At 43.1% G+C, this 11663-nt stretch overlaps 1 pseudogene; it reads left to right on the top strand.

The window, feature by feature from the left end:
* Positions 1-9388: 9388 nt before the first annotated feature.
* On the top strand, positions 9389-10386 carry LOC136455519 (uncharacterized protein At4g15970-like; annotated as a pseudogene).
* The last annotated feature ends 1277 nt before the right edge of the window (positions 10387-11663 follow it).

The raw sequence follows: 11663 nt of genomic DNA on the forward strand, positions 1-11663 counted from the left end.
GTCTCCCACCGGAATATTCTTCATAGCCTCCCTCAATGGTTCATCACCTACATCATCAAGATTCTCATGTGCTCCTTGGGAGCCGTTAGATTCATCAATTCCACATCATATGTTTCTTCAACTCAAGCCGTGGCATGATTAAATACTCTATATGCTTTGGACTTTGATGAGTAACCAACAGAAAACCAATATCACAACGTCTTTGGAACTTCTCTAGGTGTTGCGCTTCTTGTAGATGTAGCATTTGCAACCAAACACCCTAAAGAAGGAGACGTCCTGGCTTCTTCCCATTGAGCAACTCATAAGGTGTCTTGCCAAGGAACTTTTGAAGGAATAGGCGGTTGGATGCATAGCATGCGGTGTTGATTGCTTCCACCCATAGAGCTTCGGAGGGTGTTGTACTCATCAAGCATTGTTCTTGCAAGAGTGATCAATGTCCTGGTTCTTCCTCTCAACTACACCATTTTGTTGAGGAGTATAAGTTGCGGAGACTTCATGTTTGATTCCAACTTCATCACAATAGGCTTCAATGTTTGTGTTGTCAAACTCTTTGCCATTATCACTTCTAATCTTCTTGAGCTTCACTTCAAATTCATTTTGTGCTCTCTTGGCAAACTTCTTGAAGCAAGATGCAACTTAGGATTTGTCATGAAGAAAGAATACCCATGTATACCTTGAATAGTCATCAACAATCACAAGACAATAAAGATTTCCTCCCAAACTCTTGTATGTTGTTGGTCCAAATAAATCCATGTGAAGGAGTTCTAGCACTCTTGTGGTTGACATGAAAGCTTTGGTTGGATGAGTATTTGCAACTTGCTTGCCGGCTTGACATGCACTACAAAGCTTGTCCTTCTCAAACTTCACATCCTTCAACCCTCTCACCAAATCATTCTTCATTAAGCTTCTTGAGTGAGCTCATCCCAACATGAGCAAGTCTTCTATGCCATAGCCACCCAAGTGTTGTTTTGGTGAATAGGCAAGTCTTCAAATTTGCATCTTCGGAGGTGAAGTCCACTAGATATAAGTTGTTGTATCTAAATCCATTGAATATCACTTGATTATCATCTACCTTGGATACAACAACCTCCTTCTCGGTAAACAAGCATTGGAAGCCAAGATCACACAATTGTCCAACGGATAGCAAGTTGAAGCTCAATGAAGCAACATAAAGCACATTGGAGATGGAATGATCATTTGATATTGCCACTTTGCCCAATCCTTTAACCTTGCCCTTTGAGTTATCTCCAAATGTTATTCTCTCTTGTCCATCTACCTCTTCATCTAGTGAGGTGAACATACGAGGATCACCGGTCATATGTTGAGTGCAACCACTATCAATAACCCAATGACTTCCACCGGTCTTGTAGTTCACCTACACACAAGAGATTTCAAGCTTTAGGAACCCAAACTTGTTGAGGGCCCTTCACCTTCTCAACAAGTGACTTAGCCACCCAAATCTTCTTAGGCCTATTCTTGTTAGGGGGTCCTAAGAACATGACTTTCATCTTTCCACTAGAATCCTTTCTAAGCATGTAGTGAGCATTGAAGGCAAAGGGTCTAGCATGCTTGGGCAAGGGTTGTGGCGGTGGAGTTTGGCACTCATGAGCAAAGTGGCCTTCTTGTCCACACTCAAAACATCTCTTTGGCTTTGGCTTTGGCTTGATTGTTGTTGTTGAACTTGAGCCTTCTTCTTCTCTACACTTGCCACATATCCAATGCCACTTCTATCCATCTTCATGATGGTGTTCATGAGTAGCTCACTTTGGAGATGCTTGCCTCTTGCAAACTTGCTCAATCCCATCTTGAGATGCTCTTTCTCCATCTTGAGCTTCTTGTTCTCTTCCTTGAGAATATCATTGTTCTTCTCTTCCTTGAGCTTCTTGTTCTCTTCTTTGAGCTTCTCATTCTCAAGGATCAACTCTTCATCATGCTCAAGAGTTTCTAGCACAATGGTGTTGTGGCTTTTCATCTCTTCAAGATCTTTCATGAGCTTTTCATTTGTATTCTTGAGCTTGACATATTCATCATAGTCATTGCACTCAACCACTTTCTTGCCTTTGCCACTAGATCCTTGCTCAATGCTCTCATCAATCAAATCATCACATGATGTAGCTATATCAATCTTAACAACATGGTTAGTAGCATCATGTGGCTCATTTGGTAAAAATTCTTGAGCAATAACAAGAGTATCATAATTGATCTTTAGAGTTGTATGTTCATCTTTTAGCTTGTTGTGGCTAGTGATGAGCTCATTGTGCACCCACTCAAGTTTATCATGTTTATCTTTAAGCTCTTTCTTAGAAGATTTGAGCTCCTTGAGTTTGGATGATATAGCATCATTTGTCTCTTTAAGCTCAACATTAGCCTTTTCCAATGTATCGCATTTTGCTAAGAGTGAATCATTTTTAGCATCAAGCTTTTCATTTTTAGCTCTACTCTTTCTAATGATCTTAGTGTATTGTCTTAGTATTTTGACAAGATCATCATATGAAGGTGAATCATCATCATCGCTATCGCTATCATCATCACTAGCTTGCTCATCATCACTACTATCATCATTATTAGTTACCTTGCGTTCACCCTTGGCCATAAGGCATAGGTGTGTAGAGGATGATGGCGATGGTGGCGGTGAAGATGAAAGATCAATAGCAATGGCGGCCACCTTCTCATCTTCACTATCATCATCGGATGATCCACTAGATGAATCAATGTCCGTGAGCCAATCACCGACGATGTAGGCCTTTCCACTCTTCTTCTTCTTGTGGAAGTCCCTCTTTTTGCCATCTCTCTTCTTGTATGGCTTGTTCTTCTTCTTCTCATCTTCATCTTCGTTACTTGAGTCATCTTTCTTGCCCTTGTTCTTGTTCTTGAACTTGTCTTTCTTGGGCTTGGTGCATTGATGTGCTAGATGACCAAGTTCACCACAATTGAAGCAATCCATTTCGGAGATTGGCTTTCTTCTAGAGCTTGTGAAGAACTTCTTCTTCTTGCCATCGAACTTGATGCCACTCTTGTTTAGCTTCTTTAGCATTTTGGCGGCTTTCTTCACCATGAGAGCAAGATCTTCATCTTCATCTTCTTCATCACTTGAGCTCTCATACTCAAGTCTTGCTTTGCCCTTATCTTGGCTAGCTTTGAATGCTAAGTCCTTCTCTTTCTTCTTGGTAGAGGATGAGCCATCTTGTGGCGTGATGTGCATGTACATCTCATGAGCATTGATCTTTCCCAAGATTTGTGTCGGTGTAGCGGTGGAAAGATCACCTTGGTGTAGCACGGTCACAATATGCCCATATTTGTCAATGGGGAGGACACTCAAGATCTTTCTCACAACTGTCGGATGGTGACATTTGAGTAAGTCCAAGCCCATTGACTTCCTCTACAAGAACATTCAAACGTGAATACATCTCATTAGCACATTCTTTGGGAAGCATCTCAAATGAATTTAGCTTTTTAATCACAAGATGATAGCGTTCCTCACGCTCACTCTTGGTTCCCTCATGGAGCGCACAAACGTCCGACCATAGTGCATGGGCGTCTTTGTGGTTCCTTACGCGGTTGAACACATCTTTGCAAAGACCTCTAAAGATGGTGTTTCGAGCCTTTGCATTCCACTTTTCATAATTAACCTCATCGCCTTGTAAGTGTGTAGCATCCCGAGGTTTTGGGAAGCCTTGTGTGGCGGCTCTAAGTATACCAACGTCTAGAGCTTCTAAGTACGCCTCCATGCGGATTTTCCAATATGGAAAGTCATCTCCCTCAAAGATAGGAGGAGGTCCATCCCTGTGAGACATCTTGCTCTAAGCGATTAAGCTTAAAAACATGAGCACGAGGCTCTGATACCAATTGAAAGGATCAAGATGCCCAAGAGGGGGGTGAATTGGGCTAATTCTAAATTTTACTTGCAATAATTAAATCCTACGGTTAGCCCAATTAACCCCTTGTGCCTAGAAAAGTGTTTCTATTAATCTAACGCACAAAGGACTTGCAACCTATGTTCCAAACTTACTCTAGCATGGCAATTCTATGAATGTAAAAACAAGTATTGAATTGCTTAAGTAAATGCTCAAAGTAAATGCTCAAAGTAAATAGGAGAGAGAGGAACGCGGCGATGTTTTGCCTGAGGTATCGGAGAGTCGCCACTCCCCACTAGTCCTCGTTGGAGCACCCGCGCAAGGGTGTAGCTCCCCCTTGATCCGCGCAAGGATCAAGTGCTCTCTACTGGGTTGATTCTTCGACACTCCTGTCGCGGTGAATCACCCAAAACCGCTCACAACTTGAGTTGGGTCACCCACAAGCTCCGCCGGGTGATCACCAAGCTCCCAATCACCACCAAGCCGTCTAGGTGATGGCGATCACCAAGAGTAACAAGCATGAACTCTCACTTGACCACTCGAAGCCTAATGAGAACGGTGGATGCACACTTTGCTACTCTTGATTCACTAATGAGGCTACTCTCTTGGATTCACGAATCTCAATCACCTCACTAGGACCTTGCTCTTCTTGGCACTCACAAACATGTTTCTCAGCTGTTGGAATGAGCAAAAGTGACTCCACACACGAGTGGAGCTTCTATTTATAAGGACAGCCTAAAAACGAACCGTTATGTGCCTCTGCGGAGTGACCGGACGCTCCGGTCATGTTGACCGGACGCTCCGGTCAGTTCAACCCGCACACCAGTGTTTAAGTGTTGACCGGACGCTGGTAGGATCCGATCACCACTGACCGGAACGCATCTGGTCGCATTAAATCCTCACTGGAACCTTACTGTACTCGACCAGACGCTGGATCCTCAGGGTCCGAGTCAGTATTGACCGGACGCGTCCGGTCGCAGATTCACTCTTCTGGAACCTTACTGGAGTCGACCGGACGCTGCCTCTCAGCGTCCGGTCACTTGACCACTCAGCGTCCGGTCGCACCGAACGCAATCTCCTTGATCAAATGAACTGACCGGACCCTGCGGCCAGCGTCCGGTCGCACCGGAGCCAGCGTCCGGTCAGTATTTGACCCTCCATTCACTTCCAACTCTCGATCATATGTGAAAGAAGTTTGCTCCATAGGATCATAGGGCTGTTGTGGAGCTACCTAGTGCTAGTTTCTAACAAGTGTGCACCACACCTAACTCACTAGACTCATCTAGGTCAAGCTACCCGTCCATACCCCCCTTAATAGTATGGCCAAAGGAAAAACAAAGTCCTAAACTACTCTAAGTGTCTCTCCAACTCCAATCGACACTTAGAACTAGTCATCCTTAACCTTGTCGTCCATCCTTTGAAAACTGAAACGATTTCCATCGTAGGGGCATGACCACCTTGATTGCCCAATTGATCTCCATTACCATGACCTAACTTAATTGCCTCTGCAAAACACACGTTAGTCATAGTAATCTTGTATTGTCATTAATCACCGAAACCCAACAAGGGGCCTAGATGCTTTCACCCCTTTCTCTATTTTTTCTCAAACCCTCAAGGCCCACCTCAATCCCTTAAATAAAGGAGAGCAACCTTTTTTTTCTCAACCCCTTCCTCTTCCTTTCACCGACATCGTGGGTCCACATGACTAAGCACGCTAGCAAGCACATGGGTTGCTGCGCACCGTGGCGAGCACATGGGCAAGCGCACGGGTCACCACGTTGCCGCGCCCGTGCACCAAGAGAGGAGGAGGGAGAGGAAAGAGAGAAGAGAAAAGGAGAGGTTTGCCATTGACATATAGATCTCACGTAAATAGAGGGGATGGATTTTTCTCAATCTGCTACAGAAACCCTTTCCTATATCCTTCAATTTTGTTATCTCAATCTCCTATAGGAGATTTAATGGAAAAGGGAGTTGGTGGATATGCTCTTATGATAGCTTCGATTAATTAATATATTTGTATCTCAAAACAATTTTCAATTGGTTTGTAGTTTTATGTGACCCTAGTAGCTCTACCTTTTTAGTTCACCAATGCTCTCTTAAATCCCTAAGGCCTTGTTCGGTTGTTCAGGATTGAATCATAGAACATATTCGTTCTTGAGGGGAACGAGTGGATCCAGTTGTGTCATTCGATCGGGCGGGGTGGGGGGGGGGGGTCGTTCTGCAGGTCAAAACATGGAGATTGATTTCGGGTCGCTAAGAGGCTGGAATAGCTACAACGGGTTGGAATAGAACCAGGGCCGGCTCTATTCTAATCCGAACCGAACGTTTATTTTGTGTTAGGCCAGATTTTAAATCAGATCAAATCAATCAGTACAGAATTGGGTCGTTCCGAGAGAACCGAACGAGGCCTAAGGATTCGTTTAGTCAACCCCTTCCCATCGGGGATAGAGAGAGATCAAAATGAATTAATCATTCCCTTGTCCCTACTCTTACTCAATCTCCTCTAAGGCTCTGTTCGCTGGTCTAAAACTTGGCTGAAACTGGCTAAAAACACTGTTCCGACTGAATTGTTGTGAGAGAAAAACACTGTTCCGGCTGAAAAAAGAAGCCGAACAAGTAGAATATGGGGTAAGCCGAACATGGCCTAAATCGAACAAACTCTAAAGGTTGTTATTTGTAGATCGAAGATGATCTTAATAGCAGGTATTTTCTCGTGGAAGAAATATTAATAGCTTTTCAATTAAGGGCTTGTTCGGTTAGCCTGGAATGAGCCTAGAAACCATTCTGGCTTATCAAATTTATACAAATTAGCTAACTATTTTGGCTCGGAATCTTCACATAGAATGGTTCCCAGACATGCTCAAACTTATTGGATTTATTTTGTATATTTCTTTACTGTGTAAAGAGTTGAGCGGCTATGTCTACTACAGTATTTATCAAGACATTAGTTTTCAGTCGCTGTATAGATCATCTGCATTGAAAAATATTACTCCCTCTCGCCACAAGAACATATCGTTTAGGACAAGATTTGGTCGAATATAAAAAACCTACAAACATCAATAGCTTTTCAATTTTATAGTTTGGAGACATGCATGATATATTTGCAGATTTGTAGTGAAAAGCGCTTGCAGAATCTCATAAATTTAGAGGGTTTCAAAAAATACATTCTAGAATATGCTATCGATCAAAAGATATACATTAAAGACGTCAAATGTGTATCTACTGGACTACTACATACTTTTATGACTGGAGGTAGTAGTATCTATCTAGAAGATAGATGCATGCTGCCACCTTAATAGGGCGAAACTATCATTTGTATATTACAACGGATATTATACATAAGAATCCTCTTATAAATATACCCTCAAATTCAGTCTCATATCCCTCGTTCATTTCAAAACTCATTTCACCTTTCCCACTTCCTCTCTCAGACAAGGCCATGGAGCCCCAGAAGGGTTATCTGCGTCGTATTGCGTTCTTTGTCTTTGAGATGTGGTTTGCAACCGTCTTTGCTCTGCTCATCTTATTTGCGCTCGCGAGCATCGGCAGGTCCTTGGACATGCTAGAGAAGAGCTACTTCACCGAGATTGGAGCTGCTTCTCCGGGAGATAGTATCATATCTCAAGATTCTGCTGAGGTGAAATTTGTGTGTTGACATTTTTTTTACTTCCCATCATATGGCCAGTATATTTTTCTTTCATTCTTCTGATGACTGTAAGAAGGAAGGAATATGGCACTTGTATTTCTCAGATGGTTAAATCCAAACAACTAACTTTGCTAATGCTTAGATCTATATATCTTAAACCGTCAGTAATATATTGTTCTCAAATATATCTTTAACTATCTTTAGTAGTAGGGATGCAAATATATCAGATACAGACGAATATTGCTGATATTATATTTGTTTTTATATTTTTATTCGGATTCGAATACGGATGGTATCAGATATGTCGGATAGGGTACGAATAGATATCAACATCATAAATATAGAATTTGAATATTCGGATACAAATATAGATACGGTATCAGATGTTGAATATCCGGACTCGGATACGGACATATTTGAACTCCTATAAATGGATTCGGTCCTGGATACGGCCAGAAAATATCTGTACCATTTGCACCCTAATTAGTAGGAAAATTGTGAAATAAATACTAAATCGGAGGTTTTATTCTACATCCAGTGTAGAACGTGGCAAACTGTATTTCACATGTAGATGTCTGTTACACCATGAGTTCTATCATACACATTGACTATAGGTGTTACATATGATTTTTTTGCTGGTGTTCCAAAACATTTAATAAAAAGAGAAGAAATCAAAGTTGTATCTTATGTACAATACAACTTTGGCATAACATCTAATGTCTTATGTCCACTCTCATAACACAACATCACAACAATCGTCTTGTATACCTGCTTGTCGTGAAACATTTGAAATTCTAGATGTACAAGTACTTTGTTCAGGTACATAGCAAATCCTTCTACATTTCAGGCGAGATGTAACATCAAGCATTCTGGAGAGTGTTTCTTTCTAATAACCGTATAGTACTTCCATCGTATGTGACATCTTTGGATGTTGGAGTATGATACTGTACATTGCAAATAATAGCCTTATCCGTTTCTTATTGGAAGAACAGATGCACATTATATAATTCTAGTTAGCATTGTTCTCATTTTGTGGAAAATTGAAAATACAACTAGCAATATGCTTACTCCTACATACTCCCCCTGTTACATAATTTTGTAATTCTAGGATAAAAAATTTTATTAAATTATCATTACTCTTATGTTCCAAATCATTATACTTCTTAGTCCCTGCCCTTCATCAATGTACATACGACACCCAATCAAATCGGCAACCACACCACGTCTAGTGACAAATGTAAGTCATGCAAGAACACAGGGTGTTCGGCTGCTCCACTCCCGGCTTGTTTCAGCTTGTTTTAGCTTGTTCTTTCTCACAGAACACTATTGAATCAGCCAAAATTAGCCGAAATCAGCTGCAACTGGATCAGCTGCCCAAGAAAGAATGTAGTTTTAGACTTCGAAATTTGTCCCCAAGGGAGTGCAATGGTAGAAGTTTTAGACTTCGAAATTTGTCCCCAAGAGAGTGCAATGGTAGATATAGACAAGTTTGGGACCCACTCAAAAAGAAAATCCATGGTGTCGGCCCTGCCTCCCCTATATGTAGATCATTCTCGTCTGCTCACACCTCCCGTAAAAGCACAATATCTTGGACGCCGTGAAACTCCTAAGCTAAGCACGCGAGTAAGAGAAAGAAAAGCAAGGGCATGTGCATAATTTTACATGCTCAGTGATCTGTCCTTGAAAAGCTAGAGCTGCTACTTAAGAAATATTTTTTGCTCTTTAATGCTCCTTGTTTTGTGTAAGATTAAAACAGCATGACAAATACGTATATATTACGAAACAGAGGGAGAAGACTTTAACTTTAACCATTGCTGCAAAACTGGGTCGTGCACCCAATTTTTGAAAGCTGAATGATTTTTGTTTCGCGTGAAATCTGAATGCCAGAATGGCGAAACTGATGAACTGCATCCTTCCTCAGACTCAATTTGCAGATTTGGCCCAGCTGCTGCCCAAGGTGGCCACCGACGACAGGACGGTGATCATCACGTCGGTGAACGAAGCGTTCGCGCGTCCAAAACTCGCTGCTCGGCCTCTTCCGCGAGAGCTTCCAGGTCGGTGAAGGGATCGACCACCTCCTGAACAATGTCCTCGTCGTCGCCGTCGACGCCAAGGCGTTCAGCTACTGCAAGGCCGTGCACCCACACTGCTACCTCCTGGAGGTGAAGACCATGGACCTCAGCTCCGCCAACAACTACATGACCGAGGCCTACGTTGAGCTCGTCTGGACCAAGCTCTCTCTGCAGCAGCGCGTCCTCGAGCTCGGCTACAACTTCCTCTTCACGGTACGCGTCGGCACCAATCATCATTGAATAATCCGAAGTTTCCTCCTGATCTGGGCTGACGACGGCGGCGATTGTCCAAGATGTGCCGTGCAGGACGTGGACATCGTGTGGTTCCGCAACCCGTTCCGGCACATCAGCGCGTTCGCGGACATGACGACGTCGAGCGACGTGTTCTCCGGCGACGCTGACAGCCTGGACAACTGGCCCAACACGGGGTTCTTCTACGTGAAGGCGACGAAACCGGACGGTGGAGATGCTGCGGCGGTGGCGCGCGGCGCGGGCGCGGTTCCCGCCGAACCACGAGCAGGCCATCTTCAACGAGATCAAGCACGAGCTCGCCCGCGACCTGGGCGTGCGCGTCCGGTTCCTCGACACGGCGCGCTTCGGCGGCTTCTGCCGGATCTTCCACATCGACATGGGCGCGGCGTGCACCATGCACGCCAACTGCTGCTCCGGGCTCGCTAACAAGCTGCACGACCTAAGGGACGTGCTCGGCCAGTGGAAGAACTACACGGGCATGACGCCGCAGGAGAAGAAGAGCCAGAAGTTCACATGGAAGGATCCGGCCAAGTGTGGGACTCCGGACAAAAGGGACACATGAATCCGAGAAATGCACTGCAACAGTATCAATTGTACAAGCAGGGACCAGCTGGTTAGGTTTTTAATGTTGGGACGTGTCCACTAAAGTTTTTTTTTAGAAAAGAGAATATATTTAATATTTTAGCTTCTGCATCGACCAATGCATATAGCTATTCCTTATTACAAACATGAGCCATGGAATCTCAAATACAAAGTTTTGAGCCATAGTGAATAAAAATATCATTTCCAAATTCCACATCTATAAAGCAATTTTATTGCTGAATCTCTAACCGTGTCTTGCAAACACCTCCATCTCGGTTGTCTCAATATTTCTACATCCCATCTTCATCGTCTGGCGATCCTCTTCCTTCTATAACAGGGACCAAGACCTAGTCCAGTAGGTCCCCTCCGAAGATAGCCTGCAAGTAAGATGGTGTTAGGATCTTGTCAAACACTATATCATTCCGAATTAGCCATAGCGCCCAACAAATTACATTTGCACCCACAAGAATCTAAGATTTTAGTTTCCTATTTATCCCTTCCAACCAACATGTAAACAAATTATGTATGCTAGTTGGAGGTATTAAATTAAAGGAAACATGAACAATTCTCCACATGAATTTAGCAAAATGACAGTTAAAGAGTAAATGTTGTATAGACTCATCTGAAGAACAAAACAAAACTTTCTATCTCCTTGCCACTACGGCCGTGCTAAATTATCCTTTGCTAAGACTACTCCCTTGTATAAATACCACGTAAAGACTTTGATTTTGAGAGGTAGTTTCAGTCTCTAGATTAATGTGTAATATGGTATAGCTTCTACTACTAATAAGGCTCTGTACATAGATTTGACCGAAAACAACCCATTTTGATGTACCTTCCACACAAAGCGGTCCCTCTGGCCACTCAAGTTTAAGTTCTCAACTTGACATAAGTGCTCATACTTTTTAAAAAAAATTAGAGTTCATCAGCGTTATTCTTGTGTTTTTTTAATGTATTTGATTCCCTACGAACGCCACTACGTGAAAACGCTTTGTAGGGGCGGCGTAGATCGTTTGTAGAGGCAGCTCAGCCACCCGCCTCTACCATACCGTCTCTACAAATCATATATTTATAGGGACGGTTCCCAGACCGCCCCTACAAATCGATTTGTAGGGGCGGTTGGTACTGTAGCCGTCCCTACAAATCGATTTGTAGGGGTGGCTGATAACACCAGCCGCCTCTGCCAAATCGATTTATAGGGGCGGCTACAGTACCAACCGCCTCTACAGTACATTTTTCCGCTAAAAAAAATTCAAA

This window comes from Miscanthus floridulus, chromosome 5, assembly GCF_019320115.1.
Source record: "Miscanthus floridulus cultivar M001 chromosome 5, ASM1932011v1, whole genome shotgun sequence".
NCBI lineage: Eukaryota > Viridiplantae > Streptophyta > Magnoliopsida > Poales > Poaceae > Miscanthus > Miscanthus floridulus.